Here is an 8,106-nt window from a genome sequence, read left to right on the forward strand (position 1 = left end):
TTTAAGCCTCCAACGCCCCCAGTGATGCAATCACAGTCAGTAAAGCCTCAGATCCTGGTGCCCCCCAGTGGAGTTGTTCCACCGCCGCCTCCGCCTCCACCTCCCCCAACCCCTGGCTCGGCTATGGCCCAGCTGAAGCCGGCACCGTGTGGCCCGTCCCTCCCACAGTTCAGCCCCCCACCTCCTCCGCTGAAGATTCATCAAGTTCAGCATATTACTCAGGCGGCTCCTCCAACGCCCCCCCCACCTCCTCCTGTCCCTGCACCCCTCCCTCCCCAAGCCCCCCCGAAACCTCTCGTGACCATCCCCCCACCAACCAGCACCAAGACTGTGCTGCCTGTTGTGACACAGGCTGCACCACCCACACCAACTCCTCCAGTGCCCCCAGCAAAGAAGCAGCTGGCTTTCCCTGTTTCTCATGTTCCACCCTCTCCCCCTCCCCCTCCTGGTCCAGTCCCCCCACCTACATTACCCAAGCAACAGAGCTTCTGTGTGAAACCCCCTCCCTCTCCACTGTCCCCCGTGCCCTCAGTGCCCTCAGTGGTGAAGCAGATTGCCAGCCAGTTCCCCCCACCTCCAACCCCTCCTCCTATGGAATCTCAGCCCCTAAAGCCCATCTCAGCAAATGTAGCTCCACAGTCCCCTCCTGCTGTGAAAGCAAAACCCAAGTGGCAGCCCAGCTCCATCCCTGTCCCCTCTCCTGACTTCCCTCCTCCCCCTCCTGAGAGCAGCCTGGTGTTTCCTCCTCCACTGCCACCACCAGCCCCAGCCCCACCACCACCACCACCGCCCACGGCTTCTCCTGTCCCTGACAAAAGTGGATCTCCAGGCAAAAAGACCAGTAAGACATCCAGCCCTGGGGGAAAGAAACCACCCCCAACCCCACAGCGCAACTCCAGCATTAAATCCAGTGGTTACACAGAGCATCCTGAGCCTAAGAGACCTTCGGTTGACAGTCTAGTGAGCAAGTTTGCACCACCGGCAGAATCAGGGTCTCCCAGCAAGGAGACCCCACCACCTCCTGCAGCACCGCCCAAACCTGGGAAACTAAATCTTTCTGGAGTTAACCTTCCTGGAGTTCTCCAACAAGGGTGTGTGTCAGCAAAAGCCTCTGTTCTGAGTGGGCATGGAAAGGACTCCGTGGTGGAATTTCCTTCTCCCCCATCTGATTCTGACTTTCCACCCCCTCCACCTGAAATAGAGCTTCCTCTGCCCCCCGTAGAGATTCCAGCAGTATTCTCGGGCAGCACCTCTCCAAAAGTGGCAGTTGTTAATCCTCAACCGCAGCCATGGTCTAAAACATCAGTGAAGAAAGCCCCTCCACCCACACGACCCAAACGGAACGACAGCACCCGCCTCACTCAAGCGGAGATCTTGGAGCAGCCAGCAATGGCCACAGTTGTGCCACAAGTGCCCACCTCTCCCAAATCCAGCCTTAGTGTCCAGCCTGGATTCCTGGCGGACCTCAACAGGACACTGCAACGCAAGTCCATCACTCGGCATGGCTCACTCTCCTCCTCCCGCATGGCCAGAGCAGAACCCACAGCCACCATGGATGATATGGCATTGCCCCCGCCACCCCCTGAACTGCTGTCTGAGCAGCAGAAGGCTGGTTATGGAGGCAGTCATATATCAGGCTATGCAACACTGCGGAGAGGACCCCCTCCTGCTCCCCCCAAAAGAGACCAGAACACCAAGCTCTCGAGAGACTGGTAGCTACCATAGGACTTTATTTTCATGATATCTGTAATCTGTTCTACAATCAGCTCACCTGATCATCTGTGAATTCAGGTGTTCAGAGCCTCCTCGTATGGTGGTGGTGTTATTCAGGTAGTGTCCAGCTATATGTATGTGTGTGTACATGTGCATGTGTGTATATGTGTATACATATATGTATGTGTATGTGTGTATAGAGAGAATGAGCTGAGAGTGATTCTGTTTATTCCTTTTCTCTCCTAATCTAAAAGTGGGTTTTGTGTGTTTTTGGGTGGAAGAGGCATGGAAGGGGATGTGTGTGTACTGCCTCTTACGATTTCATTTAATCTATCATGTGGATTGGACCAAAAACTTCTAATTACTTATTTAGAAGGTATTTTATAAGTGTCTGTCCATGTGTAGCCTATTTGTGCATGTTGTGTATTATATAATTAAGGAATAGATGTATAATGTGCTATTTCTCAGTTTGAGAAAACAACCAGAATGTTTGGTGTATCTATAGGGCTTTTGTGTTTGTTTTTCCCCCAGTTGGCTGAAATTAGAACTGCTTGACTGACACTTCATTATTATATGTAAAGGGGCACTTTAAATCAGGAAAATCTCTCAGCTTCACAGAACGGGTAAATAGTGCAGGATGGGGAAATGTTCACAAACGTCATCTGTATATGGTTGTGCCTAGAAAGTAAATACATGGTGTAACTAGACCATTCTAGTTGCAGTACTACTGCAATGATCCTACCCACTTCTAGGATGTATTGTCTCACAGGTAAGTTCTTTGCCTACAATACATGAATAATTTAGTGCTATAATCCTGGATGGTTCCTTTTTAGTACTGTTTTATGAATCTTCATCAGTTTGGCTTCATGGTCCTTGCTTTGATTTATTGTAAAAGTGTCCAACACAATATCCCTATGTTCTGTCCCAATATATCTTTGGGTCACCAGTTAACGTTTTTATAGTGTATGCTTTAGATAGATGTTGATATTAGATATCTACAGACAATTGGTATATGAAATATACACATCTTGTGCCCAATATGGTACATCATTACAAAAAACACACTTTCTGAAATGCCTATTTTGTGTATTGCTCTATAGGAGGGGTGATGAGAAAGAACAAAACTGGCCCCTGTGCAAATGTCATTAATCAGGTTGTATATGGGTTATAACACGTAATACAAAGAATTCATTACGTATACCACTATCATGGAGGAAAAGAAAGTAAGGATGTTTTGACAGTTTCATCCATAGCTACTGGAGCTACTAGGACCCTTGCTGGTTGCAGCCCAGTTGTGGAAGTTTGTCCAGGTTAGCAAGTGTTCTGATAAAGTAGTGTAGTCCAAGAACAGTAAGTAGCGTTACATACTATGCATGTGCAATTTGGTATAACATGGAATCATTGCTTTAAGGACACACCATACTTCTCTGTGCTTTTTTTTCCTGTGAATTTTCCTTGGTACATGAAGAAATTGTACTGTCTCATCAATTTATGATGATAAATGACTATTAGGAATAAAATGCAATCTTAGAGCTGCTCTGAAACAAGAGAATAAAAACTGGCCATCCCAGCACTTGTAAGTGAGCACATCTTGTAGAAAGTCTATGCCTATTATGTATAAGGATCGATTACTAATGCAAACTGCAGAAATCTTGTGACACTGTCCCACAAGGAAAAATTGATGCCATAAAGTGGGGCAGCGATGGTAAATAATTCAAGAGTGAGCAAAACTTGTACTGTGTCCACAAGGTTTTATTGTAATCCACTCTCCAAGAACACTGCATCATGGAGAGTAACTGGCACCACTCCATTGCTACGTCTCCAGCATCTCCAGGACATTGTTCAGTACATCCATGTGGTTATGGAGCAATAAGAATATATACCATGGTGTAGTTTTATAAAGCTCTGCTTCTTTAAAAGATACTTTTTGGATCTTTCCAGTTGTTCACAAAGTTTTGTGTGCTTGATAGGCTTCTGAAGTGACCTTTTAGCACATCTGCATTGTTAATTTAAGCATGCACAGCAATTGGGGTATCATTTGAGTAGATTGCCAAGCTCCACCGTGACTCATGAGTGAAGTAATTTCCCAGTCTTCTGCCTGCAGTTTCATAGTCTAAGAATCACCCGTATTTGTGGGTTAAATAGTTATTAAGAATATTAAGAATCCAGTTTCCTAAGTATTCATCCCTAGGCTTTTGCTTTGGGTTGTTTTATTATTGTGGGTTTTTTAAATATGAAGGTGGACAATTTCAACTTTCCTAGCAGGAAAAATGTACCCCAATCTTCTTTCACCCACGGTTAGAGCCCTAAAACAACAGCCTTTATTTTTCAGTGCAGGATTTCCTGGATTTCTTGCTTGTGTCAATCCTGATGAGAGCCATCCTGAACAGATGCTTCTGGCATATTTTCCTGAAAAAGCAGACATCCTTTTGAACACTAGTGATGCCCAGAAGAGAGCAGGGCCAGAGGAAGGGGGACTAAGTCATTTTTACCCCCAGTCCGGTGGCTTGTTTGACAAGCTGTTTCCCTTATAGTCTCCAAGGATAGAAATGGCTATTAATTAAAAAAAAAAACTAAACTCTTTTATACCATATGTATGAAACAACTGAATTTTAAAAAACCTAAAATGGTACTTTAGGTTATACTTCCAGTGTTTTAGTCCCTAGTGGGTTTTTCTTAAATTTGATTTTTTGTTGGGATGTAGGGTTTTTTTCCTGAGACTCCTCTATATCTTGTAGCTTCTCCTCTTTTCTGGTATATTCCTGGAAAGCATCTACTGCCAGATGACATTAGTACTGTGCCTTCTTTCACTGCCTTCTGCTCAGCAGTTCTAGCCCAGCTTGGCTGATTCAGGTCAAAGAAGGAACCTGGACAGTTGACTTAACCATACTGAAGCCAACAACATGCATGATCTCATCCTGCTATGGAGAGCAGTGTAAACAGGTGCCTATCAGAGATAGTGACTTGCTTAATTAGTGACACCCTTAATTTCTACTGTAGATAATTTCAAAATTGGATCACTCTGCTTTTAAGTTTGGGCACCAACTCTGAAGGACAAAAGAACCTATTCTCAGTAAAACAACTTCAGGTTCATAAGTAATATAAATATTAGATGTTAGACTACTGTGTTGAGTTTTACCAGCTTGGCTTTTACTACTCAAATTTTTTTTTTTTTTTCGTTTAGCTGCTGTAATTCTCATTGGGAAAAGTAACGAGGTTTTTACAGATACCCACTTAACTGTAAATTAATTTTTTTTTTTAATTTCTGGGACTTTTTAAAATGAGAAAGATTGCAGAGTCTTAAGTTATGGAAAACTATTTCCATCAGAAAATTTCAAATGAAGTAACATAAACATGGGTATTTTACAGTCCTCTAAAAAAAAAAAAGGTGCTCCTGCCCACTGACGGCATATCCTGTAAAAAAAAAGGGGGGCGGCTGTGAACTATCATAGGTCCCCTCTCTACATCTGTACTCAATGCTGAGTTTACCAAGAAAGAAAAAATTGAGGGATCATAGTAATTTAGTAAAGTGACAACTCTTGAGATCAAGGTTAATAGGAGCTGTATATCCAATTCAAGTTTCAGAAGCTGCTATTCTGGGAGAATAAGCAGCTTGTTTCAAGGATATAAGGTGATAAATTAGCCTGAAGAATATTTTAACTGATGTAATCGCACAGATTTTATTCAAGTTTAAATTAAACCCATATAATCCTGTATGACTGTAGGTATGATGACTCTTTCAATAAAATAGGTATAAAAATTGGGGCCTATACACTTGCAAGGATGACTATTTAAAAAAAAAAAAACCTTTAGATTGCAAGTACCTTTTGGCACTCTGATTTTATACACACACATACTTGACATCATCTGTATAAAGCAGGGTACCTCTAACCCTGTAGAAATATGTGACCTCTTACAAAGTTGAGATTTGATCCAAAGAGAAATGCAAGTAGAACAGAATTAAATACCTACTGTCTTTTTAAGATTTTCCTATTAAACTTCAATGAGAACATTTCTATACCTTTACCAGTCTATCCCTCAAAGAAAATAAGTTTTCAATTCTTATTGTGCCCTTGGACAGTCTCCATGTAAAACAAATCTGAAATTTAGCTGTAGAATGAACTTGCTAAATATAAGCAAAACAACATACTTGATAGACACTTGAAGAGAAAAACTCCCCAACTGGTTTGCTCTTTGCTTGGAGTAATAAACCATTTAGAAGAGAAAACAGTATTTGCTGTAATCCCCAGTGCCTTGAATTCCTTTGGCAGAATAGCATTTTTTTAAAAAATCAAAGCAAACTTTAAGGTGCTAATGAAAGCAAAGGAAGGTATTTCAAGTTTTGGCAGAAATGGAAAAAAGTCATTGTCTCAAAAGAAATGGCTTCTTCTACCTAAAACGGGGTCTGGCTGCTTTTTACCAAAGACATTTAGAAAAGTGAATCGAGTCATATTTTAAAGATGGCTACACTGAGAAGTGAGTATGTTGATCGTGGATGGCTATTACTACCAAGCTCATGATTGTGGAAGCCTCAACCTCTTCTTAGGCAGTAAAACACGTCTACAGCACTTAAGAGGGAGGGGGATAAAAACCTTACATTTTGGAAAGTGTTCATTTGTTCCTTAAATTTATTGTAACCTAATACCAAAAACTGCCATTTTTCATGATTCCCCACCTCTTAAATTTTTTTTTCTCTACTTGTAAATAATCCCTCCTAGGAAAAAAGCATTTAACTGGAATGTTTCAGATGATTTTGCTTAATTTTATCATCAGCCACTCATGAACTCTTCTTACAGAATGTACATTTAAGATAAAACATCATTAGCTTGTGCTAAGTGTTGTAAAAACATTGTTTACTGTTTTAAAGGAAAATTGCACATTATATTTAACTGGCATTGCTCCCTCCTCATTTCTTTAAAAAAAAAAAAAAAAACGAGAGTCAGTGCTCACACAGACTTCTAGGCTGTGGGAGCTTGGCCATAAATAGAAGCAAAGTAGAAATATACTTTTTTAAAGCATGAAAAAGATGACGCAAGGAACTGCATTATAAAGTATCAGAGGACATCATTCAAAGGATTATGTACAGCTCAGTAAAGATCAAGTTACAATTTTTCTTTCAGCTTTGTTACTTTCTTCTGCATAAATGTATGCTCTCGTTTCATTACGTGCCTTGCTCCTTGATTGTGTAAAACTATATAGAGAGATATATATGAAAGAGATATATTCAGTACTACTGATGATGTTTTTGTTCTGCTGGATTAAGTTATTTTCTAAGTTGCTCTTGCCAGTTACTGTCAGTAAACTATTGTAATGGCTTGGGACAGTAGTCGTACAGTCAGTGTAAATTTGTTTTTCAGTTACATGTTTTCATTATGTCAGTTTACCCAATCCTTAATAAAAAGAAAAAAAAATAGATTTCATTTAAACATGGTGACTTGAGTGTTTGTGGATCGGTACTATTAAGAGCCTGGTTTTGCTTTTTATATTGGGGTACCTAAAAATAGGTAAGAGTAAGAACAAATTAAGTATGATGGTGAATAAACTTTTTCTTTATTTCAGCATATTTTGGGGGTACAAATGTTTAGGTTACACTTACTGCCTTTACCCTGCCCAAGTCAGATCTTCAAGCCTGTCCATCCCCCAGATGGTGCGCACCCCACCCAGTAGGCGTGAATACACCCATCCCTTCTTCCCTCCTCCCCAACACCCAATGAATGTTACTAGTATGTGTGCACATAACTGTTGATCAGTTAATACCAGTTTGATGGTGAGTATATGTGATGCTTGTTTTTCCATTCTTGTGATACTTAGTAGAATAGGCTCCAGCTCTATCCATGATAATACAAGAGGTGCTAGACCACCATTGTTTTTTGTGGCTGAGTAGTACTCCATGGTATACATATACCACATTTTATTAATCCATTCGTGTATTGATCAGCACTTGGGTTGTTTCCACATCTTTGCAATTGTGAATTGTGCTGCTATAAACCTTCTAGTGCAAATGTCTTTTTTATAGAATGTCATTTTCTCCTTTGGGCAGATGCCCAGTAATGGGATTGCTGGATCAAATGGTAGTTCAACGTGTAGCTCTTTGAGGTATCTCCATATTACTTTCCATAAAGAGTTGTACTAGTTTGCAGTCCCACTGGCAGGGAATGAGGGTTCCTATCTCTCTGCATCCACGCCAACATTTACTGTTTTGGGACTTTTTGATAAAAGCCATGTTCACTGGAGTTAAGTGATATCTCATTGTGGTTTTGATTTGATTTCCCTGATGATTAGCAATGTTGAGCATTTTTTCATGTTTGTTGGCGATTAGTCTACCTTTTGAAAAGTTTCTGTTCATGTCCTTTGCCCACTTTTTGATAGGGTTGTTTGATTTTTTCTTGTTGA

Source organism: Propithecus coquereli, unplaced genomic scaffold, assembly GCF_000956105.1.
Source record: "Propithecus coquereli isolate 6110/MARCELLA unplaced genomic scaffold, Pcoq_1.0 Scaffold113, whole genome shotgun sequence".
In the NCBI taxonomy this organism is placed as follows: Eukaryota; Metazoa; Chordata; class Mammalia; order Primates; family Indriidae; genus Propithecus; species Propithecus coquereli.